Consider the following 27,275-nt stretch of genomic DNA (forward strand, 5'->3'; position numbering starts at 1 on the left):
CTGCATTCCTGTTTAAAGACTGGCTTTGCTGACATCCCTTCTGGCTCCAGATCCTGCTTGCTGTTCCACTACTTGGATCCCTGACTTCTGGCTTGGCTGACTATCCATTCTGGTTACTGAATTTTGGCTATGTTTTGACTATATTTGTTCTTTTTACTTTTATTATTAAACAAGTGTGATTTAACTGTACTTCTGTCTCGGTCGGAGTTCATGGTTTCTGACAGACAAGGCATATACCTGTCTATATAAGGTCCCACAGTTAATAGCACATGTTAAGAGCACAAACCAAGCCATGAAGTAGAAGGAATTTTCTGTAGACAGGATTGTATCAAAGCACAGGTCTGGGGAAGAATTCAGAAAAATTCCTGGAGCATTGAAGGTCCCAATGAGCACAGGGGCCTCCATCACCTGTAAATGTAAGAAGTTTGGAACCACCAGGACTCTTCCTAGAGTGGGGCGCCTGGCCAAACTGAGCAATCGTGGGAGAAGTTCCTTAGTCAGGGAGGTGAACAAGAACCTGATGGTCACTCTGACAGAGCTCCAGGGTTTCCTTGTTTAGAAAGCAGAACCTTCCAGAGGAATAACCATCTCTGCAGCACTCCTCTGCAAAGATGTCAAACAAACTTCTTTCACATTTCCTTTATGGGGTATTGTTTGTAAATTTTTTAGGAAAATAATTAATTTAATCCATTTTGGAATAAGGCTGAAACATAACAAAATGTGGACAAAGTGAAGTGCTGTGAATACTCTACGGATGCACTGTGTGTGTGTGTGTGTGTGTGTGTGTATATATATATATATACACACAGTGCTTTGAGAAAGTATTCATGCCCCTTAAAAGTTTCCACATTTTGTCATGTTACAACTAAAAATATAAATGTATTTTATTGGGATTTTATGTGATAGGCAAGCACAAAGTGGCACATAATTGTGAAGTGGAAGAAAAATGATAAATGGTTTTTCTAATTTTTTACAAATAAATAAGTAAAAAGTGTGTCGAGCATTTGTGTTCAGCCCCCTTGGGTCAATACTTTGTAGAACCACCTTTCATTGCAATTACAGCTGCAAATCTTTTTTTAGTAAGTCTCTACTAAGGATGAGCCGAACACCCCCCAGTTCGGTTCGCACCAAAACTTATGAACAGGTAAAAAATTTGGACGAATACCGTTAAAGTCTATGGGACACGAGCATGAAAAACCAAAAGTGCTAATTTTAAAGGCTTATATGCAGGTTATTGTCATAAAAAGTGTTTGGGGACCCAGGTCCTGCCCCAGGGGACATGTATTAATGCAAAAAAAAAAGTATTAAAAATGTCCAATTTTTCGGGAGTAGTGATTTCAATGATGCGTAAAGTGAAACAATAACAATTAAATATTCCTTTAAATATTGTGCCTGGGGGGTATCTACAGTATGCCGGAAATGGCACAGTTTTCCCGTGTTTAGAACAGTACCACAGCAAAATGACATTTCTAAAGATAAAAAGTAATTTAAAACTGATCGAGGCTGTAATGAATTGCCAGGTCTTGGGTCTGGTATGGACTTTGGGGGGACCCCCACGCTGTTTTTTCAGCATAGGGGTTCACCTTAAAATCCATACTAGGCAACGGGGATAGCAAGGTGTCAATCTCGTCGATGGAGGCGGCGACATTGACTTCCTTCTCTAGTCCCGTCATACCTGAAGTCACGTTAAAAATTAACAGACTTTACTCTGTGTGTGGGCAAGCCGTTCATTTGAAAAGTTTGGCGGACTAGCACACAGACGAGCGGATTGTCTGCTGGAAATCCGAGTCCGGTGGACAATTTTGAGTCAAGTCTTCTTTCAAAGTCCACCGAACTTTTGAGAAGAAAAAGTTCGCCAGATAGTCTGATCGTGTGTACACGGCAATAGACTTTAACGGGGTTCCCTGGCTTTTGAATTTGCTGCGAACACTGTATAATGTTCGTTGTTCGCCGAATGTCCAAACTTATGCAAGGGCCGAACCATTCGCCCATCCCTAGTCTCTACCTGCTTTGCACATCTAGATTGTGACATTTTTGCCCATTCTTCTTTGCATAATAGTGCCAGTTCTTTCAGACTGGATGGAGAGCATCTGTTAACAGCATCTTTTTAAGTCTTGCCACAGATTCTCAATTGGATTTAGGTCTGGACTTTCGACTGGGCCATTCTAACACATGAATATGCTTTGACCTAAACCAGTGGTCTCCAAACTGTGTCCTGAGGGCCAGACGTGGACCTTTGCTAGCCTTTATCTGGCCCTTTGGGCAATATTCCTCCCAATAATATGAGGTACTTTTCTTCCCACTAACACCAACAATGGGGCATACATCTTGCCACTGAAATAATGAGGGGCATTATTCCTCCCACTAATATTATTGATGGGCACTCTTCTTTCCACTGACACCAACAATGGGGCATGGTTTCTTCCACTATTACCAATGAAAGGGCACTACTCCTCCTCCTACATACCACCAAGCCTGAGGCCACGCTGATGCTGGGTCTGGGATATTTACTACTCCCACCTGCCACAATTCGGCCCCCCAAAGTCTGTAAACTGGCCCTTTGTTTGAAAAGTTTGGAGACCCCGATCTAAACCATTACATTGTAGCTCTGGCTGTATGTTTAGGGTCATTGTCCTGCTGGAACCTCCACCCCAGTCTCAAGTCTTTTGCAGACTGTAATGCCGCGTACACACGATCGGACTATCCGGCCGACTTAGTCCGGTGGACCAGAGTCCGCTGGACAATTCGCCCGCGTGTGGGCTCCGGCTGACTTTTTCTTCTCAAAAGTCCGGCGGACTTTGAAAGAAGACTTGACTCAAAATTGCTGGCCGGACTCGGCTTTCCAGCGGACAATACACTCGTCTGTGTGCTAGTCCGCTGAACTTTCCAAATGAATGGACTTGCCCACACGGACTAAAGTCCATTCATTTTGAACGTAACTTCAGGTACGATGGGACTAGAGAAGAAATTCAATGTCGCCGCCTCCATCGGCGAGATTGACAACTTGTGAGCCCCGTCTCTTTGTATGGGTTTTAAGGATGATCCCTACGCCAAAAAAATGGACATTGACATTGACTTCCTTCACTAGTCCCATCGTACCTGAAGTCTCGTTCAAAATTAACGTGTGTGGGCTAGTCCATTCATTTGGAAAGTCTGGCGGACCTCTGCCAACAGTCCGGCGGATTGTCCGCCGGACCTAGTCCACCAGAAAAGTCAGTTTGTTTGTGGTCGTGTGTGGGCAAGTCTGCTCGTGCAGAAAGTCTGGCGGACCTCCGCTGGAAAGAAATAGTCTGATCGTGTGTATGCGACATAACAGGTTTTGCCCTGTATTTGGCTCCGTCCATCTTCCTATCAACTCTGACCTGCTTGCCTGTCCCTGCTGAAGAAAAACATTCCCCATAGCATAAAGCTGCAACCATCATGTTTCACAGTGGGGATGGTGTATTCAGGATGATATAGTGTTAGTTTTCCACCACACGTGGCGTTTTGCTTTTAGGCCAAAAAGTTCAATTTGGACCAGAACACCTTCTACCACATGTTTGTTGTGTCCCCCACAAATGGGACTTTGTATGGCTTTCTTTCAACAATGGCTTTCTGCTTGCCACTCTTCCATAAAGACCAGATTTGTGGAGTGTACAACTAATAGTTTTATAAAAATAAAAAATAAATGCAATAAGTGTATATTAGTTGGTTTGCACAAAAGTTATAGCGTCCAAAAACTATGGGATAGATTTAGGGACTTTTTTCATTGTTTTCACTAGTAATGGTGGTGATCAGTGATTTTTAGCGGGACTGCGACATTGCAGTGGACAAATTGTAGTGGACATGTTGAGGGCACGCGGCCTGGTGCGGCTCAGGCGGGGGGGGGCGCTCGCTCGTCCCCACCTCCTTTCCTGGCCGGCCGGGTAGCGTGCTCAGATAAGGGTCTGATGTGGACCTGGGGGGGACCCCAAACCGATTTTTTGGCGTAGGGGTTCCCCTTTAAGTCCATACCAGGTGACGGGGCCAGCGACGCCTCCTTCGCTGGCCCGGGCTACCTGGAGAAGCGCTCAAAATGAGCGGGAAAAGTGCATTCATTTCAAAAGTACGGCAGACTGGCACACACACGGCCGCATTGTCCGCTGAAATGCGAGTCCGGCGGACAGATTGGAGTGCAAAACTACTTTCTAAGTCCGCCGGACTTTTGGGTAAAAAAAGTCCGCCGGAGCCTACACACGCAAGTCCGCCGGACTTTTCCACCAGATCATTTGATCGTGTGTATGAGGCATAAGTGACACTTTGGCAACCAGTGACACCAATACAGTGATGAGTGCTACAAGAATGCCCTGATCACTGTATAAATGACACTGGCAGGGAATGGGTTAACACCAGGGGCAATCAATTGGTTAAGTGTGTGCCTGAGAGGTGTTTTTTTTAACTATGTGGGGGATAGACAGACTGAAGAAAAAGAGAGAGCTTAGCTGAAACACAAAGATCTCTCCTTTGCTCCCTGATATATGCTACCTTGTTTACACCACTCATCCATCTCTTCACAGAACAATTGGTGGGTCACGACTGCCATTGCGGCTGCCAGACCCATTTATTGGCTCCCACTTTGTCTAATCACAGTGGGAGTGGAGCCCTGGCAGCCTGTGTGTGCCCCCTATACCGCATGCACAAAATCACTTACAAGTATATGATTTTGAGCAGCCAGGCCACACTGCCGCAGTATATGTATGGTAGGTGGTCCAGAAGTGGTTAATGCTCTCCTTGCCCGACCTGTTAGTTTAGGTGGACGGCCATGTCTTGGTAGGTTTGCAGTTGTGCCATACTCTTTCCATTTTTGGATGATGTATTGAAAGATCTCCATGAGATGTTCAAAGCTTGGGATATTTCTTTTTAATAACCTATCCCTGCTTTAAACGTCTCCACAACTTTATCCCTGACCTGTCTGGTGTGTTCCTTGGCCTTCATGATGATGTTTGTTTGCTAAGGTTCTCTAACAAAGCTCTGAGGGCTTCACTGAACATTTTATATTTACACTGAGATTAAATCACACACAGGTGGACTCTATTTACTAATTAGGTGACTTCTGAAGGTGATTGGTTCCACTAGATTTTAGTTAGGGGTATCAGAGTAGGGGGGTTGAATACAAATGAACACCACACTTTCACATATTTATTTGTAAACATTTTTGAAAACCATTTATCATTTTCCTTCCACTTCACAATTATGTGCCACTTTGTGTTGGTCTAGCATATAAAATCTCATAAAATCCATTTACATTTTTGGTTGTAACATGACAATATGTGGAAAATGTCAAGCAGTATGAATACTTTTTGAATGCACTGTATATATAAAAGCGCTGCATAAATTCTCAGTGTTATATAGATACCTGTAATAAATATGTAATAAATAAATAAGCAATTGGGAGATTCATCTGCAATAAATTTTTCATCACATTCACTGCTTTATAAATGTTGCTTATAGTTGCATATTCCTAGTTCCCCCCTGCAAGATGAATTGACATTTTCATTACAAGAGGAATTTAACATTTGCATTTACAAAGTTGTAAGGTGGTCACGGATGGGTTAATGCAAACTGATAATACATTAGAGAATGTTTATGGCAACATAGGCGCTTGTTTCATCAAAAATGTATACCCACTAGGCAAAATGTAACAAATGTCTTTTGCTTGAATTATTTTGATGCACCTTGACTTGGTATGAAGATTTTGTTTGTAAAAACCTTTGAATTTATACATATAAAATGGTTAAATAGTACATTAGGATTTGGCCAACGTATTATTCATATTCTCAGAATGTGTGTTAGAAATTATACAGGGTTGGAAACATGTATCTGAAATCTAATGTGCTTAAGTCTTTTAACTGGTTCAATTGGAAATTGACCATTTGCGTAACACAGAGCACACACAACATTGATCCCTGTATTGCCATAGAAACATTTTGAGCTTTAAATTATATCCATGAGGGTAAAATGTAAAGCGTACAGGTATCATCATGAACACAGTTTTCTGATGGCCTCCTTTTTTTTTTTATGACTGTGTATGTCTTTAAACAATTTATATTAATGTTAAGCTAATGGGCATGTGCGTTTTCACTGGAACTATAAACAGTATTTTTCATCCAACCAAAAAATTGTTCATGGGCACTCACCATAAATATATAACAGGTTTTATATCTTTATTCTTAATACAATTCCTTAATTATGAAATCTAGGGCACTTGGAAACCACCTACAAACATTTAAATATGTACGCACAACGATATGAAAGAAATGTTGTTTATAAATGCGGTCTACCTACATGTGTCTGACTGTATCTTTCCTGCCGAATAATGAAAAATAAATAATGAATTTGTTGGTATAGCACAACTTGGTATAGAATAAAGAAGTGGCCAGTGAACTAACTAAAGGGGTACACTAAACGTCCACTTTGACCCTCAATTACCTGCTGTACCTACTGGTATGTATGTTGCTGACCTATTTGAGAAAACTAGTATAGCCCTTCTATTTTTTATTTTTTTGGAGGGGGGGGGGGCTCCCCAAACAGGAAGAGAATCAAAACCTTAACTAAGTGGAAGTGTGGCTTTGATGATAAAATTGGCAGTGCCCATTTCACTGGCAGATGCGTTTGTGCGTTTTTTTGGGGGGTTTTTTGCTCACATGTTTAACCACTTCAGCCCCGGACCAATTTTCAGCCTAAGGACCAGAGGTCTTTTTACAATTTCGCACTGCACTGCTTTAACTGGTAATTGCACGGTCATGCAATGTTGTAACCAAACGAAATTTGTGTCCTTTTCTTCCCACAAATAGAGCTTTCTTTTGATGGTATTTGATTGCCTCTGCGATTTTTATTTTTTGCGATATAAATGGAAAAAGACTGAACATTTTGAGAAAAAAATATATTTTCTACTTTTTGTTATAAGAAAAATCGAATAAACTCAATTTTAGTCATACATTTAGGGCAAAATGTATTCAGCCACATGTCTTTAGTAAAAAAAATGTCAATAAGCGTATATTTATTGGTTTGCGCAAAAGTTATAGCGTCTACAAACTAGAGTACATTTTCTGGAATTTACACAGCTTTTAATTTACGACTGCCTATCTCAATTCTTGAGGTGCTAAAATGGCAGGGCAGTACAAACCCCCCCCCCCCCAAATGACCCCATTTTGGAAAGTAGACACCCCAAGGAAATTGCTGAGGGGCATTTTGAGCCCATTGAATATTTTTTTTTTGTCCCAAGTGATTGAATAACGGCACAAAAAAAAAAAGTTTACAAAAAGTTGTCACTAAATGATATATTTCTCACACATGCCATAGTTATATATAGAATTGCACCCCAAAAGATATTCTGCTGCTTCTCCTGAGTACGGGGATACCACATATGTGGGACTTTTTGGGAGTCCAGCCGCGTACGGCACCCCGAAAACCAATCACTGCCTTCAGGATTTCTAAGGGTGTAAATTTTTGATTTCACTCCTCACTACCTATCACAGTTTCGAAGGCCATAAAATGCCAAAATAACACAAACCCCCCCCCCCAAATGACCCCATTTTGGAAAGTAGACACCCCAAGGAAATTGCTGAGGGGCATGTTGAGCCCATTGAATATATATTTTTTTTGTCCCAAGTGATTGAATAATGACACAAAAAAAAAAAAAAGTTTACAAAAAGTTGTCACTAAATGATATATTGCTCACAAATGACATAGTTATATGTGGAATTGCACCCCAAAATATATTCTGCTGCTTCTCCTGAGTACGAAGATATCACATATGTGGGACTTTGTGGGAGTCTAGCTGCGTACGGCACCCCGAAAACCAATCACTGCCTTCAGGGTTTCTAAGGGTGCAAATTTTTGATTTCGCTCCTCACTACCTATCACAGTTTCGAAGGCCATAAAATGCCAAAATAGCACAACCCCCCCCCAAATGACCCCATTTTGGAAAGTAGACACCCCAACCATTTACTGAGAGGCATGTTGAGTCCATGAAATATTTTATATTTTGCCACAAGTTGCAGGAATATTACAATTATTTTTTTTTTTTGCACAAAGTTGTCACTAAATGATATATTGCTCACACATGCTATGGGCATAAGTCAAATTACACCCCAAAATAAATTCTGCTGCTTCTCCCGAGTACGGGGATACCACATGTGGACTTTTTGGGACTCTAGCCATGTACGGGACCCCAAAAACCAAGCACTGCCTTCCGGATTTAAATTTAAAACGCTACCAAAAAAAACTGTTAGCAATCGCAGGGATCAGGCCTGACTCTACAAACGCTGCAGTTATGTGTTTAGTGTTTTGTAAGTGACAGTGATCGTTCGATACTGCACTTGGGTGGGCTGGGCAGAGGGGCAAAATGCAGGTGCTAGCAGGTATCTGGGCTGATCCTGCTAACAATGCATTTTTTTGGAACCCTAAACTGCTGGGGACGCTAGTATAGATCTGATCAGATCAGATATTGATCTGTTCAGATTCTATACCACTACGGGAGGTGTATGCTTTGCGCGTGGGTGTTAGCGGTACTGACACTAACCTAGCGCTGCCTGGGGCGACGCAAACCCTGACCCTAAAATCCAATTGATATCACCCGCCGGGTGATCAGGGGGTTAAACCTTTATTGGGTAATAAATGGTGGGTGCCCTGATGCTATAAAAAGCAAACTAACCAGAGTCACCCGTAACACTTATACGGTGATCACTGGTGAAAGGGTTAACTAGGGGCAATCAGGGGGTTCAAATTTTTATTAGGTAGTATATGGGGGTCCCTGGCGCTATATAAAAACCTGAGGGGGAACCTAAATAACTAACTGGCTAACCAGCGTCACCAGTGACACTTATACTGTGATCGCTGGTGAAAGGGTTAACTAGGGGCAATCAGGGGGTTAAAACCATTATTGGGTAGTATAAGGGGGTACCTAGCGCTATAAAAACCTGGCGGTGAACCTAAAAAAATAACTAGCTACCTAGCGACATTAGTGACACTAATGCAGCGATCAGAAAAATGATTGCTTAGTGACACTGGCAAAAGGGGGTGAAAGGGTTAACTAGGGGCAATCAGGGGGTTAAAACCATTATTGGGTAGTGTATCGGGGTACCTAGTGCTATAAAAACCTGGCGGTGAACCTGAAAAAATAACTAGCTACCTAGCGACACTAGCGACACTAATGCAGCGATCAGAAAAATGATCGCTTAGTGACACTGGCAAAAGGGGGTGAAAGGGTTAACTAGGGGCAATCAGGTGGTTAAAACCATTATTAGGTAGTATATCAAGGTACCTAGCGCTATAAAAACCTGGCGGTGAACCTAAAAAAATAACTAGCTACCTAGCGACACTAGCGACACTAATGCAGCGATCAGAAAAACGATCGCTTAGTGACACTGGCAAAAGGGGGTGAAAGGGTTAACTAGGGGCAATCAGGGGGTTAAAACCATTATTGGGTAGTATATCGGGGTACCTAGCGCTATAAAAACCTGGCGGTGAACCTAAAAAAATAACTAGCTACCTAGCGACTTAGCGACACTAATGCAGCGATCAGAAAAATGATCGCTTAGTGACACTGCCAAAAGGGGGTGGAAGGGGTTAACTAGGGGCAATCAGGGGGTTAAAACCATTATTGGGTAGTATATCGGGGTACCTAGCGCTATAAAAACCTGGCGGTGAACCTAAAAAAATAACTAGCTACCTAGCGACACTAGCGACCCTAATGCAGCGATCAGAAAAATGATCGCTTAGTGACACTGGCAAAAGGGGGTGAAAAGGTTAACTCTAGGGGCAATCAGGGTGTTAAACCTTTATCGGGGGGTGGTAGGGGGCTACCCTGGACCTAACACTAACTGCCCTGACAGTTTTTACTGTCACAACTGACACTGAATGCAGTGATCAGAAAATAAATGATCACTGCAATCAGTGACACTGTGACTGGGGGGGGGGGCGGGGGATCAGGGAGCGATCGGGGGGGTGATGGGGGGGAGTTGTGTGCCTGTGTGTGCCTATGTGTTAGTGTAGTGTTGGTGCACACTTACTGTGTCCTCTCCTCGTAGTCCGGTCAATAAGACCGCCCCGAGGAGAATGACATCACTTCCTCCCTGCCTGTGTTTACTATACACAGTGGGAGGAAGCTTCTCATTCGCCAGGAGCGATCGAGAGGGGATGGCCAGAAACCAATGGCCATCCCCTCATCCCGGATCACTCCTGCAGCGAAACGGACCGCCGCATCCAGCGGGAGGGGGTCCGATTGGACCCCCCACCCGCTGCAAGGCAAGCACATACATGTACGTGCTTGTGCCTGTACATGCCATTGTGATGACGTACATTGGCATGCGGCGGTCCTTAAGTGGTTAAAACAAACATTTCATGCCTGAAGAATGCATACCCCCCCCTTAAAAACATTAGATATTTTCTAAAAACAGACACCCTAGAAAATAAAATAGTAGCAGTTCCAATTTTTTATGCTACATGATATTACCATAAAGGTCTAGGAAATGCTAAATTTCAGCAAAAAATACATTTAAGGCCGCGTACACACGCGCGGACTGTTCGCCCAACCTTGTTCGGCAAACAGTTTCATCAAACAGTCCGCTCAAAATTTGCATGAGCGGACTTGCCCACACACGAGCGGACTGTTTGACGAACAAGGTTGGGCAAACAGTTCGCTCAACTTTTGAAATGAACGGACTCGCCCACGTAAGGAGGAGGCAAATCCGCCCATTTCAAGCGCGTGTACAGGTAGGCGGGGCCCGCGAAGGAGACGTCGCGGGCTCCGCCGCCTGGAATGGGCTTAAAGGGGAACCCCAACGCCGAAAAAAATCGGCGTGGGGGTTCCCCCCAAGTCCACACCAGACCCTTGTCCGAGCACGCTACCCGGCCGGCCAGGAAAGGGGGGCGAGCGAGCGCGCCCCCCCTCCTTAGCCGTACCAGGCCGCGTGCCCTCAACATGGGGGGTGCCTTGGGGAAGGGGGGGCCGCGCGGCCCCCCCACCCCAAAGCACCTTGTCCCCATGTTGATGAGGACAAGGGCCTCTTCCCGACAACCCTGGCCGTTGGTTGTCGGGGTCTGCGGGCGGGGGGCTTATCGGAATCCGGGAGCTCCCTTTAAGAAGGGGGCCCCCCGGATACCGGCCCCCCACCCTATGTGAATGAGTATGGGGTACAATGTACCCCTACCCATTCACCTGTGAAATAAAGTACAAATAAAAACACAACACAGGGGAAAAAAATATTTTATTGCACAGCCGGGGGTCTTCCGTCTTCGGGGGTCTTCTCGCCGGACTCCTCCGCTATGTGTGTGTAGCTCTTTTGCCAGCGGAGGAGTCCGGCTTTCTTCCTCCCCGCCGCCGGCCTCTTCTCCCGACTTCGGGGGTCTTGTCCCCCTCTTCGGTTCTTCTGCCGGGCCACCGCGCCTGGTCCGGTGGCCCGGTCTTCTGTCGCCGTCTTCCGTCGCCGCCTTCGGTTCTTCTGCCGGGCCACCGCGCCTTCTTGTAGCTCTTTTACAGGCGGTGGCCCGGTCTTCTGTCGCCGCTGTCGCCGCTGTCGCCTTCCGTTCTTCTTCTTGTTCTTCTTGTTCTTCTCCAGGAGATGTTGACACGTCGCTCTCTCCGGCCGGAATGCCAGAGCCGCCCTGCGCTGTGACTTATATAGTGACAATGGGGCGGTGTCACATGGTATATGTCACATGGGTTGGTCACATGGTGACCCCGCCCCCTTACGATGTCATAGTCCCCATGTGACATCAACCCATGTGACCAACCCATGTGACATATACCATGTGACACCGCCCCATTGTCACTATATAAGTCACAGCGCAGGGCGGCTCTGGCATTCCGGCCGGAGGGAGCGACGTGTCAACATCTCCTGGAGAAGAACAAGAAGAACAAGAAGAAGAACGGAAGGCGACAGCGGCGACAGAAGACCGGGCCACCGCCTGTAAAAGAGCTACAAGAAGGCGCGGTGGCCCGGCAGAAGAACCGAAGGCGGCGACAGAAGACCGGGCCACCGGACCACCGGACCAGGCGCGGTGGCCCGGCAGAAGAACCGAAGAGGGGGACAAGACCCCCGAAGTCGGGAGAAGAGGCCGGCGGCGGGGAGGAAGAAAGCCGGACTCCTCCGCTGGCAAAAGAGCTACACACACATAGCGGAGGAGTCCGGCGAGAAGACCCCCGAAGACGGAAGACCCCCGGAGCTGTGCAATAAAATATTTTTTTCCCCTGTGTTGTGTTTTTATTTGTACTTTATTTCACAGGTGAATGGGTAGGGGTACATTGTACCCCATACTCATTCACATAGGGTGGGGGGCCGGTATCCGGGGGGCCCCCTTCTTAAAGGGAGCTCCCGGATTCCGATAAGCCCCCCGCCCGCAGACCCCGACAACCAACGGCCAGGGTTGTCGGGAAGAGGCCCTTGGGGACAAGGTGCTTTGGGGTGGGGGGGCCGCGCGGCCCCCCCTTCCCCAAGGCACCCCCCATGTTGAGGGCACGCGGCCTGGTACGGCTCGGGAGGGGGGGCGCGCTCGCTCGCCCCCTTTCCTGGCCGGCCGGGTAGCGTGCTCGGACAAGGGTCTGGTGTGGACTTGGGGGGAACCCCCACGCCGATTTTTTTCGGCGTTGGGGTTCCCCTTTAAGCCCATTCCAGGCGGCGAAGCCCGCGACGTCTCCTTCGCGGGCCCCGCCTACCTGTACACGCGCTCGAAATGGGCGGACTTTCCGAGCGGGAACAGTCCGCTCATTTCGAAAGTACAGCGGACAGGCCCACACACGGGCGGACTGTTCGCTCAAACACAGTTTCAGCGGACAGTTTTTCGGAATTTCCGAAAGACCTTGTCCGTCCAACTGTCCGCTGAAACTGTCCGCTGAAAGCCCACACACGAGCGGACTGTCCGCCCAAACACTGTTCAGCGGACAAGGTTGGGCGAACAGTCCGCCCGTGTGTACGCGGCCTAAGATTACAAGTTAAAATGATACTAAAGCTAAAAAAAATTTTTTACCTTAATGAATTCCTTGTATTAGGCTGGATTCACATCTATGCATTTTTATTGTTTTTTGCATTTTGCAGATTTGCACTCAGTCCATTTAACATGGTTTCCTATGGACCACATTCTGTAGTGCAAATCTGAAAAAAGGAAAAAGCACAAAAAATGCATAGGTGTGAATCCAGCCTTAAAGTGATTGTAAAGTCTAATTTTTTTCTATTAAAATAACAAAAATGTTATACTTACCTGCTGAGTGCATTGGCTTTGCACAGGGCAGTCTGGATCTTCCTCTTCTTGGGTCCCTGGCTGGAGCTTCTGGCCCATCCCTCCCGTTGAGTGCCCCACAGCAAGCAGCTTGCTATGGGGCACCCAAGTGGAGCTGCAGCTCTGTGTAGCCATTCAGACATGCCACCTCTCTCTCCTGATTGGCTTACTGAGTTTGATTGACAGCAGCGGGAGCCAATGGTGCTGCTGCTGTCTCTCAGCCGATCAGGAGGGAAAGCTCCGGATGGCCAAGGAACTTGTGGACATCGCTGGATAGAGATGGGGCTCAGGTAAGTATTAGGGGAGCTGGGGGGGAGGGGGTTGAACATCTGTGGACCAAGGACTGTGGGCCCAGATGCCACCGGGTAGAGGGGAGGGAGCTGAGTTCATGTGCATCAGCTCTCCTCCCCTTCTTGTTGCTGGCACAGAATGACATGTAAAATGTCAATTCTGAGGTCCTGTTTCTCCTGTTGCTGTCAATCAAATGCAGTGAGGAAGTGAGGGGTGAGGCTAAATTTGACACCAAGTGACACTTTTTGAGGACCAGTGAAATTATTACAGTGAGGTGATCAAGGGGTTAACTGAATTCCCTGGGTGTGTTTTAATTGTGTGGGAGATGGGCTTACTGGGACACCACAGAGATCGCTTTTCCTGATCACTAGGCAGATCCCCGTTCTGCCTCTGTTTACTGTGATTGCGGGTGGCCAGCGAACAGGCACATGCCCACTGTATCTCATGCATGGACAGACGTACAGGTAAGTAGGGATGAGCCCGGTGTTTGATTCAAACCCATGTTCGAATGAAACATCGGCTGTTCGTCCGTTCGTCGAAACCAGAACTTTGTGGGCCGTTCGCATCAAATTCATGTGATACGAACAGCCTACAATGCACGGCGTCAGCCGCAGTGCATTGCTGGCTGATGATTGGCCAAGCATGTACTGTGACCCCGCATGCTTGGCCAATCACAGCGTCGGCAGCGAGGATAGCCATAATTGGCCACAGGTTGGATGCCTGTGGCCAATTATAGCTCAGCGGCCTTGTGTAGTGTGTTGCGGCGTTCATAGAGAGAAGGCTAGGCAGGGACAGTGTCACCTGTGCTTTACTTCTTTAGATAGCACTGTTACAGTGAGTGTAGTGTTCAGGGAGAGAGCAGGATAGGCAGGGACAGTGTCAGCTTTGCTTCGCTTCCTAACCTAGCGCTGTTAAAGTGGGTGTAGTGTGCCTCCTGCACAGCATACGCCTGAATCTACCCCCCTCATTGCTGGTGTTGTGTAGTTGATTTGTGCAACACAGGCATCTGCCTAATATTCAGTCAGTGTAGTGTGCCTCCTGCACAGCATACATCTGAATCTACCCCCTCGTTGCTGGTGTTGTGTAGTTCATTTGTGCAACACAGGCATCTGCCTAACATTAACATAACATATTTTGGGTGCGGGGTTCCCCTTAATATCCATACAAGACCCAAAGGGGTAGGGGGGTGATGGGGTAGCCATGCCATTTTTCTCAAAGATTTTCATCCATATTGCCAGAACAAGACATTACATTAAAGCCACAAGCAGTTTTAAATGACTTTTTTTCCTTTACAAATGTAATTTTGTGCAGGGACTGTTCTAAACATGGGAAGCACATACCACTTCACAGGCATACTTTAGACACCCCCCAGGTACAATATTTAAAGGAATATTTCACCTTTTTTTTCACTTTATGCATCATTAAAATGACTGCTCCAGAAAAAACTTCAGTTTTTAAAACTTCTTTTTGCAGGACCCGGGTCCCCAAACCCTTTTTAGGACAATAACATGCATATTGGCCGTTATAATTAGCACTTTAGATTTCGAACGTTTGCGTCCATTGTAATTAATAGGGTTCTAAAGTTTGTGCGAACTTTCGGTCCGTTCACAGGTTCTGTTTCAAACCTGGGGTGTTCTGCTCATCCCTACAGGTAAGTCAGTTCATGCATCCAGGCCACCCTGCCACAGTAAATGTGTGGTGGGCAGTCCAGAAGTGGTTAATAAGACGTGTCTCACCTGTGTTCCAAAGAATGTAATGCAGTGCATATTACACTGCATTATATTCTTTCCCAGCCATGCTGGGGAAAGCCGACAGGAGGAAATCAGAATTGATGTTTTACATGTCACTTCCATGTAAGCAACGAGAAGGGGAGGAGAGCCGATGCACGTCAACTTAGCTCCCTCCCCTCTACCCGGTGGCACCCGGGCCCAAAGTCCCTGGCCTACAGATGGGCAAGCGGAGCCTAGGATACAGGAGGCCCACCTGTTACCAGGGAAGAAGGGGGTGGTGCTCAGTGGGTCTATCAAGTTGGATTATCCCACATCCCTATTAAATATGGACAAACGGAAAGGTGTTCCTCTTGTGGAACTTTAAATGGGAAAAAAGCTACTTAAGGTATTAATGTGTATGTTTTTTATGTAAACAAACAGTGTAGGAAAAAGTTCTGTGAGTGATACAGTTATATAACGTACATGAACATACGTTTTTTTGTACAGGATGCAGCATACATCAAAAAAATGCAATACAATATGAAAGGATCACAATAATTTACTCCGCTAAACATGTGAACTACATGTATGGGAAATACCCGATGCGTTTCGAGTAACAACTCTTCTTCAGGGGTACTGATTGGAAACAGCACGATACAGATGTGCCTGCAAATGAGGGAGTACTTCATGAGTATAAGGGAATACTTATTAAGGTTACCAAAGATGTACTAAGTCAAAGGTCTAAGATAATATGCTTAGGCGTGCATTTCAATAGGTTCAGAATTAAAGACATACAAGCATACTGGCTTACGTGACAAACTATATAGATAACGTGACTAAATGACAGATAGCTGTATGTTTCTCCAGAGGGTCTATGTAAGATATTGATATCTCAGAAAAATATCTGCCTGTGTTTTCTTCTCTGAACATTGTTGAAAGGCACAAAGCTAAGATAAGGACTGGTTACGCAAGAATATGGTCAGTCAGTAGATGTTGAAAAAAACTGTCAGGTGATAACCTTTAACTTACATTTCAGGAAAGAGCTAATGTCATGAGTTAAATTGTTGATGTATGTGAAACTCACTGGGCAGGGCTTTGTAAATACCATATAAAAGAAGGTCCACTCTCCCATTAAACCTTGTAATCTTCACCACGTACAAATGGAGTGTATGTGTATTGATTAACCGCCGGCGTATGGGACCTCCATTAAGCCACTCCAGCCTAGGCTATCCAGGGGAATCTAGAAGACGAACACCTTACAATGAGCAAGTCAGTGAAGAAAAGAGGTACAATACATTCATAGAAAAATATATACAACAACAAGGTAATTCATTATGTAGCTCTAACCCCCGAAGGAGCTGCTGGTTTTATTCGGGCTTACCATTACCTCTTCTGCTCACCTCTTTATCCAAGGGGGGTTCCCGTGGAAAGTAACCCAAATGAAGATATATCAGACACGTGGTCCTTTTTGAAGATTTATTTACGGGTAATACCAAAGAAAGACTCAAGACACAGTCCTTCAATAGGTAGAGAGACATCTCAACAGACATGCTTTCTGCAGGACTCGCAACTTTTTGAGACAGAGGGACACCTCAACAGACATGCTTTCTATGTTCCTACTTTCTAAGGCTGAGGGACACAAGAGATCTGATAGCCAGGGCCAGGACAAGGGGCAAAAGCCATGGATGCCACAATTTACTGGAGAAGTGGGAGTGCAGTGAAGTGTTGAGTATGTGCAGGCAGTGTGCTGCTAAAATCTTGCATTACCTGGGCCAGTAAAATGTACACAGCTTACCTTCGGCCACTGCTACAGTACAATAGTTGCAGAGATGCAGTAGTGTATGCTCCTGCACAAGTCTAGGCCTAACCCCTTTACTTCCCTGTCAGGGGGAGTGATCTCCACCTGACAGGTGTTTCCTAGTCCTGGTCCGGTATGATGTCATTCAGAGACCAGGAGGCAGGATGGGAGAGGGGAAGAGAATGCTGCCAGTGCTGTGACCTGAAAGAACCTAAGGCACTGGGCTGTCAGATGTTTATTTTCTATATTGTGTCACAGTTGTGACCCCCCAAAAAAAGTTAACGACTCCAGCCAGTTCATCAATGTTGGAGGGTATTACATAAGCTGGCACTAGGGATGAGCCGAACACCCCCAGTTCGGTTCGCACCAGAACCTACGAACGGACCGAAAATTTGTGCAAACTTTAGAATCCCATTAAAGTTGATGGGGCTTGAACGTTCAAAATCAAAAGTGCTCATTTTAAAGGCTAATATGCAAGTTATTGTATTAAAAAGGGTTTGGGGAACTGCCGGCTCCTGCCCCAGGGGACATGTATCAATGCAAAAAAAGTTCTAAAAACTTCCGTTTTTTTCGGGAGCACTGATTTCAATGATGCTTAAAGTGAAAAAAAAAAAAGTGAAATATTCCTTTAAATATCGTGCCTGGATAACTTGAGAATAATCGGCCTACCTGAGGGAGTGGAGGGAACCGGTACCTCAGCCTACAGGGAACGGCTGCTCCGACTACTTTTCCTCCAGGCGGCCTTCTCGCCATACTTTGCAGTGGAACGGGCCCATAGGATGCCACCTGCCCGTGGGCCCCCCACACATTCATCTTTCGATTGCTCAACTGTAGAGATCGTGAACTGATCCTTCGTGAGGCCCGCAAGATGGCGGAGACCCGAAATGAGGCAGCCCGACTGATGTTTTTTCCAGACTTCTCGGTGGACACCCAAAGACAACACAAGTCGTTTGATGCGGTGAAGCAGGCTCTACGAGACAAGGGAGTGCAGTGCAGTATGCTGTTCCTTGCCGGCTTTGTGTACAGGACAGTGAGACTGTTTGTTTTTTTACATCCCCCAATGAAGCCTCGCAATGGCTGAACACTCTGCCACTAGCAAGGACAGTACCCCGATAGATATTGTTTGGACCCCAGAATAGTCTCCGTATATACCCTTGGGACATTCTAGCTTACCATGTGCTGGCAGGGGTCGGTTCTCCTGAGTATCCGCCACATAGCTAGCTATTGCCATATGCTAAGGGGCTCACTCATGTGGGAAGTACTATGAACTATTACGATGGCTGTGGCCCTACCAGGTAACTTATGCTTTTACAACCAGACGCTCGGGGGGGGGGGGTTACGGTAAGAAGTACACACTTCTCAGAGGATTACCTCTCCACAACTTTACCCTTGCATTGCATGGACTGCCCTGATTCTCTGTACCCCCCTGTTCTCATTGCTCCCAGGGGGGTTTGTGTGATGATGGGGGTCCCCCCGTATGAGACTTTGTGCTGAGGGTCATGCCAGTTAGACTGACTATGGATCTTACTTAGGGGGGGCCCAAGAGGTAATCCTCTAGTTCCTGGAAAGTGGATGGTTCCTGGCTACTTCATATTCCCTCACTGGGCTTAGCATTATTTGGGGGAGGAGGAAGGTTTAGTTCCTAGTTTAATTCCTAAGTATGTGCCCCCGGCCTAGGCCGGGAGAAGATTCTGTACATCCCTACTCATTTGCGGCATCTTCTTTGGACTTGGACTTCTGCACCAAGAATGAACGTTGCCTAAGTTTAGACCCATGGTTCATTAACCCAATTGGTCATTGACCATGTTCAGTTTTGGGAGAAAAGCGCACCCGGAGTTTGATGTGCGGGGGGGGGGGGGGTTTAGTTTGAAGGGGAATTGTTACACAAGTTATGTACAGGAATGTATTTTATGTTGTTCACTTGATATGCAAGGTTGGCTACTCATACACGCAAATTTTGAACTAGTACATTTTTAAAGTGTAGCTCCAGTCAAAAAATAAATGTTTAAGCTTTTTGAAAAACATAGGGAATGCTTATCACCCCTGTAATATTTTTTTTGCTGTATGTGCACCTCTTGAGAAGATTTTACCTCACTTTCTGTCCCAATGACAAATGTTTTTTAAAAATGTGGGGTTTTTAGTAAAACAAGGATTGGGATAAAGCATCAGTGAAGAGGAGACACGTTTTTCCCATATAATACAAACACAAGGAAATGAGCGCCTCTGGGTGCAGATTTCTTTAAAAGTACGAATTTATTATTATGCTGATAAAAATATACTCACATTTTCCATGAGTAATTAGAGCATTATAATCCATCCACCATGATTCTATCAGTCATATTATCCTTCTAGTCTGCAGTGCGCCTAGCCGCTCTTCACTGTATATCCACTGTTAAGATTGAAAAATGCCGGCCACAGTGGATGCAGTGTATGTGAAACCAGAATGACACTTGGGACGCTGGTACAAGCGGGATGCGAGGAGATGATGTCACTACTTGGCGACGCGTTTCCTGAGCGTACTGATCGTGATGGGGAGGCGACCGCGCTCTTTCTTCAAAGATTTCATCTCACTTCCTGTTGTTTCCTTCCGCTTGCAAGTAGGAGACGTTTGTAAGTTGGATGTTTGAAAGTAGGGGCCTGCCCTATATGCTCTGCATAAATTTGGGCCTAAGTTGTTGGTGTTGCCACAGCACTGTAAGCCCTCAAAGTGACTCTTGGTGGGCGCTGGAACGCCCTGCTGTGAACTATTATATCAAGAATTGTAATTACATGCCATTGTTGAACAGTGGTAGAAAAATTGGGCCTTTGGTGGTGGTGGTGGTGCTGGTGCCATAACACTGTAAGTCCTCACAGTTACTCTTGGTGGGCGCTGGGACGGGCCCTGCTGTGAAATATTATATCAAGAATTGTAATTACATGCATCTGTTGAACAGGGGCATAAAAATTGGGCCTTAGGCACTGGTGCCACAACACTGCAACACCTTACATAAACTCTAGTTGGAGAGCAGGAATGAGCCCTGCTGCAAAGTATCCCATCAAAAATTGTAATTACAGGCCCCTGTTAAACAGGGGCTGAAAAATTGGGCCTTAGCTACTGATGCTGATGCCACAACACTGCAACCACTCACAAATATTGTAGTTGAGCGCAGCAACAAACCCTCCTGCAAAATATTGCATCAAAAATTGTAATTACACACCCCTGTTAAACAGGGGCTGAAAAATTGGGCCTTAGCCACTGGTGGCAGTGCCCAGAACCAAAAATTTTCTTACAAGTTATCAACATGATCATTGAGGAGGAAGAGGATAGTCACTCAGCATAACAGGATAGTTACTCAGCATCAGCATAGGCAGTCTTGAAGGGATCTGACATTTCAAAAAAAATTATTTGGTTACATCAGCATCAGGTGCTTGGTAGCTGGTGGTGATCCAAGACTGATTCATTTTTATGAAGGTCAGTCGATCAACTGAGTTGGTGGACAGGCGCACCCTGTGATCGGTAACAAAGCCTCCAGCAGCACTGGATGTGCGTTCCGAAAGAACACCTGATGCAGGACAGGCCAGAAGCTCAATTGCATACTGTGCAAGCTCTGGTCAGTGATCCATCCTTACGACCCAGTAACCCAGAGGATTTTCGGTGGGAAAGGTGTCCAAGTCTGATTTTGCCCCTAGGTATTCCTGCACCATGTAAATCAGACGCTGGCGATGGTTGCTGGAATCTATCATACCTTGGGGCTGCGGGCTAAAAAATTGTCTGAACGCATTGGTCAGATGGACACCTTCTCCACCGCTCCTTCTGTGACTGACCAAAGCCTCAGCAACACATTGTCCAGGACCAGGAATTTGTAACCTCCCAGTCTCTGGGACCGCATTGCACAGACCTTTCTGCAAGGCCTCCCGAAGATGTTTCATCCTCTGCTCCCTCTACGATGGCAAGATTCCCTTGTACCGTGGATCAAGGAGAGTTGCCAGCCAGTAATGATCCCTCTCCTTGATCCGATGAATACGAGGATCCTTCCACAGGCTTTGCAGGATCAGGGAGGCCATGCAGTGTAGGTTAGCTGAGAAATTCGGTTCAGAGTCCTCTGGGTCACGAAGGACAACATGATCCGCAGCCACCTCCTGCCAGCCACGTACAAGTCCATGGGTTTCTTGGGACTGTAAATGATCCCTAAAAGACTGCTGCTGAAGCTGAGTGCTAGGCTCCACCTCCATGCTGACACAATCCTCCTCCTGCTCCTCCTCTTCTTGTGTGATTGGCGGGCCAGAAGGAACACTGTCTGGATAAAGGGGGCCTTGAGAGGCAAGGAAGTCCTCCTCTTCCTTCCTCTGTTCTGCCTCAAGTGCCCTGTCCATTATTCCACAGCTGGACAAGAGGGACAGTGTCACTGATGCATGCACTGTCACTGTTCACCATCCTCGTGGCCTCCTCAAATGGTGACAGGACAGTGCATGCATCCCTGATCATGGCCCACTGGTGTGGGGAAAAAAACAAGCTCCCCTGCCCTGGTGCCGTAGTCACACAGGTACTCATTGATGGCCCTCTGCTGCATGTGCAGCTGCTGCAACATGGCCAACGTTGAGTTCCACCTGGTGGGCATATCACAGATTAGATGATTCTTGGGCAGGTTAAATTCCTTTTGGAGGTCAGCCAGCCAAGTACTGGCATTATATGACCGGCGGAAATGCACACAGACTTTCCTGGCCTGCCTCAGGACATCCTGTAAGCCCGGATACCTGCCCAAGAACCGCTGCACCACCAAGTTAAGAACGTGAGCCAGACAGGGCACATAGGTCAGTTGTCCCTGTCGGAGGGCAGAGAGGAGGTTGATGCCATTGTCGCAAACCACCATTCCTGGCTTAAGCTGGCGTAGCGTCAACCACCTCTCAGCCTGCCCCTTCAGAGCTGACAGAATCTCTGCCCCAGTGTGGCTCCTGTCCCCCAAGCACACCAGTGCAAGCACGGCATGGCATCTTTTTGCCTGCGTACTTGCGTAGCCCCTTGATCGCCTATGGAGCACTGCTGGTTCCAAGGACAAAGCACAGGAAGAGGCCATGGAGGAAGGAGAAGAGAAGGGGTGGAGGAGAGAGGTGTGTAAGAATCACCAGTAGTAGCATTTTGGAGGCGTGGTGACGGAACAACCTCCAACACTACTGCACCTTGTCCTGCATCCTTTCCAGCTGCCAGAAGATTCACCCAATATGCCGTGAAAGATAGGTAACATCCCTGTCCATGCCTGCTGGACCATGAGTCAGCGGTAATATGCACCTTACCACTGACCGCTCTGTCCAGTGAGGCCAAGACATTGCCTTCCACATGCCGGTAGAGAGCCGGAATCGCTTTCCTTGAGAACAAGGGGCATTTGGGAACCTGACACTGAGGAACCGCACAAACTCAGGGAAGAGGGCAGAGTCTGCCAACTGAAAAGGCATCAGTTGAAGTGCTAGCAATTTAGCCAAGCTAGCATTCAACCACTGGGCATGTGTATGGCTGTGCAGCCTCATCAGTGCCCATCAATGCAGCCTGATCAATGCCCATCAATACAGCCTAATCAGTGCTCATCAATGCAGCCTCAGGCATGTCCATCAATGTAGCCTGATCAGTGTCCATCAATGCAGCCTGATCAGTGTCCGTCAGGGTATGACAGTGAGCAGTATGTACAGGAAAGGGGTGTGGAAGGTATGAAAGTGGGGAGTATGTACAGGAGAGCAGTTTGGAGGGTATGGCTGTGGGCTGTATGTATAGGAGAGGAGTGTGAAGGGTATGACATTGAGTGGTATGTACAGGAGAGGGGTGCAGAGGGTATGGCAGCGGGTGGAATGTACAGGAGAGGGGTGTGGCAGGGATGACAATGGGCAATAGGTAAAGGAGAGGAGTGTGGAGGGGATGACAGTGGGCAGTATGTACAGGAGAGGAGTGTGGAGGGGATGACAGTGGGCAGTCTGTACAGTACAGGAGAGGAGTGTGGAAAGTATAACAGTAGTTGAGAGGCAGTAAAACCCTGTAGCGGCTGGGTGAGTATACATGCTGCAGCTGCAAAGGTTTGCTTTGCTTTTGGGTGAATAAAGCCAATCTGCAACTGCACTAGTGTTTAAATCAGGCAATGAGAAGGCAAAACATTTCCTCTCTAAAGTCTGTCAAATTCTCTCTGAAAAGAGATCCAGAAACAGATCACTTTTCAAAGAGCACTGCTAGTGTAAAAAGGCCTCATAGGGTGATAAGCACTGCTATCTGTCTGAAAGGGCTCATTCACACTAGTGCTGGTGTCTGAAGAACAATCTGTGTTTGGGCCTCTTTGGAGGGCATTGTATCGCCACCACACTGCCTGGTTTATTCCCTTGATCCTTATGGTTGCAGGGCAGCATTCACTTGAACTGCTCATTTGTCAGGTGCTAAACCTGCTGAAAGCGACAGGGGCTATAATTCGTACCATGGCCATGAAAGCAAAACATTGCGGCAGTAAGTATACACCCTGGTTGGAGGCAGGAGGGAGTGTAGGAGTAGAAGTGTGACTCAGAAACAAAGTTTTACTGCCACTTCCCCCAACCACTAGTGTGAATGAGCCTCAGTTCACTGCAGGGGCAACTGGACAGTGGCATGCAACTGCATCAGCACTAGTTTAACACCTATCTGTGTACATACTCTCCTCACAAAAATGAATCCTGCTCTCAGTTTTCCCCACCCTCTCCTCCCCGACCCTCCCAGCCACCCTAACACCCTTTGTCCCTGACACACACACAAAAAAGACAACTTGCTATGCTGCATGCACTCATATTCATTGCAAAGTAATCAGCATAGAAGCCGGTGACATGGAGCTTCTGCCTTCACCTCTGTGACCCTCATGAAGCCAGTCAGGACAATGGCAATATGGAGGCTCCGCCTCCATGCCCCTTCTGCGCCCAGTCAGAGCTGTCAGCAACATGGAGCTCTGTCTCCACGTCCTATCTGGAGCCAGCCCCGAAGCACACTAATTGGACACACTGAGAGTGCTGAGGGGAGACAGGGAAGGGAGAACCTTGAACCAGCGTTGCATTAATTATCAGGCAGGAGCAAAGACACTGTTACAATGTAACTGTCACTGCGGCCCCGATAACAGGACATGGCCCTGATGGGACAGCTTAGGCACAGACCGTGATCCACTCCACAGGCTGAATAAAGTGTCGTCCTGGAAACTGACATTTTACAGGGCTTCAGAGCGGAGCAGCAGGCAATTTCCCCCCTTCCCCGTCTACCCCTGATGACCAGACGTCCCTGGCCCTGCAAAGAGGGAACAAAACCAGGAACACATTTCCTCCAGGGACAGGCTGCTCAATATGGGGACAAGTCCTTAACCACCCAAGCCCCGGACCATTTGCCTGGCCAAAGACTAGAGCACTTTTTGCGATTGATTGATTGATGTCATTTTTTCCACAAATAGCTTTCTTTTGGTGGTATTTTGATCACCTCTACGTTTTTTTATTTTTTGCACTATAAACAAAAAAATAGCGACAATTTTGAGAAAAAACTATTATTTTTTACTTTTTGCTATAATAAATATCCCCAAAAAATATTAAAAAAAAAATGTTTCCTCAGTTTAGGCCGATATGTATTCTTCTACATATTTTTGGTAAAAAAATTGCAATAAGCATTTATTGATTGGTTTGCGCAAAAGTTATAGCGTCTACAAAATAGGGGATCGTTTTATGGCATTTTTATAAATTTTTTTTTTATACCATACCATACCATATAGGGACAAGGAGAAAGGAAGAAGAAAAAAAAGGGGGGGGAGTTGGGGCCCATGAAGGCAGCGCACTCAACCCTCTCGGGTTCCGAACACGAGCTGGCACGCTCAATCTACATCCCCCCCACTCCGGACTCCAGTCAATCTGAAACGGGGCTGACCTAGTCTGATGTATCCCCTTCCAGAAGGGCTCGGCCCTCAGCTGAGAAGATGAACCCATTCCAGATAGACCAAGTCTTGGAAAACTGTTCATGTAGGTTACGGGGTGTGAGGATTAAGTCAACCATTTTTTTGATATTTTCCTCTTTTCTGAGCCACATGCTAATGTTTGTAGATTGTGTGGATTTCCATTTTAAGGGGATGTATGCCTTGGCGGCATCGAGCAAGTGTTGGATCAATGATTTTTTATAGTTCTTACGTGAAATGTTAGAGGCATGGAGTAGGAAGAGGGCCGGATTATTCAAAATGTGAACCTCAGAGCCGTGTGTTGGACAGTCTTACAGAATTGTTCCAAATGGGGAATGCCCAGAAGATATGGAATATCGTTTCCCGCTCATCCTGGAATCTCCAGCATCAATCCGAGGAAGAGGGGAAAATCTTTTGTAATTTTGCGGGAGTATTATACCATCTGGTGACAATTTTGTCATTTGTCTCCTGTGTCTTTGTACAGATTGAAGATCTATATGTGAAGTGGAGAATATTTTGTTTTTGATACGTCGTGAAGGTACACTGCATGTCCCTTTCCCAAGCGTCGAGGCAAAACAATTTATGGTCTGGTGGCATGATCAACAATTGATATATAGCAGCCAAAGTATGACCCCTTCATTCGAGCAATAGGTCTCGTAAGTGGTTAAGGTTTGGTCGGGACTACCGGGGAGGGATATTGTTTTGAGGAAATGGCTAAGTTGGAAGGTCCTCCAGTAGTCCAGACAAAACGGACCCTCAGGATTCATGAGTTCAGTCATAGTCGGCCATTTGTTGTTCACGAGGAAATGGGAGGTTTGAAAGCAGCCAGAGTCTCTCAGGGAACAGAAGAAAGGATCCGAGTTTCCAGGAGGGAATTCCGGGGTTCTCAGGTGTCGTCAAATGGGAACTTATAAGGAGGGATGCACAAGTTTGCGTAGTAGTGCCTATCAGTGGGTGGTTTTTCCATGTCATTTGGCAGTAGGTTATGGCACCATGGCACTCTGTTAAGAGGTATGCTACACTGGGATTGCTCCAGACAGGGCAATAATTTTGTGGATTGGTGCCGGTTCCAGTCGATAAGTGTGGTCAAATGGGTTGCTTGGTGATACTTGTGGAGGTCCAGAACTGCAAGACCCCCATGCAGTTTGGGCAGCATGAGCAATCATCTGTTGAATCTAGGCCTTTTATGTGCCCATATAAAGTCAAAAAATAGAGTTCTGGTCTGATCAAAGTAGCTAGATGGGATCTGGATCAGGAGGTCTGATCAAAGTAGCTAGATGGGATCTGGATCGGGAGGGCTTGTAAGAGGTAGAGAAATTTAGGTAGGATGCACATCTTGAGGATGTTGCATCTGCCAAACCACTAATGTAGCCCCCTGTGCCACTTGGTAAGCAGAACTCGAACGGCTGCCATCAACAGGGGAAAATTCAGATTAAATATCTGAGACGTTTTGGGAGGAATGTACATGCCCAGGTATTTCAGGGCTGTATTTATCCATTTAAATGTGAAGCTAGTGTGGAGAGTTGTGAGGAGGTGTGTGGGTATTCCTATGCCCATGGCTTCAGACATATTGAAGTTAATTTTCAAGTTTGAGAGACTACCATAAATTTTAAATTCCACGTAAAAGGTTTGGTAGGGAGATCCTCGGGTTGGTAAGGGAGAACAGCATGTCTTCCGCATAAGCGGCAATCTTCTGTTGTGAGTCTCCCATAGTCATCCCAGTGATGTCTGGATTGGCTCGCACAGTACGCAGAAACGGTTCCAGTGACAGGGTGAAGAGGAGCGGGGATAATGGGCAGCCCTGGCGTGTTCTGTCCTAATCCCAAAGGAATCCGATAGAACCCCGTTGGCATGGGTACGAGCTGAGGGGTCAGTATAAATCAAGTTAATCCATTGTAGCATGGTGTTGCCCAACCCTATATGTCTCAAGGCAGAAGACATGAAGCACCAGTTCACCCTGTCAAAGGCCTTTTCCATGTCAGTGCTTAGAAAAACGCAGGGGGTCTTTTTCTTATTGATCACATGTAGGAGGTTAAGAACTTTAATAGTGTTCTCCCTTGCCTCCCTAAATGGATCAGGGATGGAAGATATAGGTGGATCCTAGAGGACAACAGCTTCGTGAAAATTTTGAGGTCTGTGGTGTGTAATGAAATTGGTCTGTAGTTCCCGCAGGCTTTAGGGTCCTTTCCTCCCTTGGGGATCACCGTAATTTGTGCCGATAAGGTGTCACGAGGGAATGTTGTGTTGGAGCCAAGTGAGTTGAAGAATTTTAGCATAAAGTTCCCAAGGGATGGTAATAGGGTTTTATAATATTGGGCGGTGAATCCATCCGGCACC

This window comes from Lithobates pipiens, unplaced genomic scaffold (assembly GCF_037356315.1).
Source record: "Lithobates pipiens isolate NorthernLeopardFrog02 unplaced genomic scaffold, aLitPip1_a1.2 Scaffold_18, whole genome shotgun sequence".
Taxonomy (NCBI): Eukaryota; Metazoa; Chordata; class Amphibia; order Anura; family Ranidae; genus Lithobates; species Lithobates pipiens.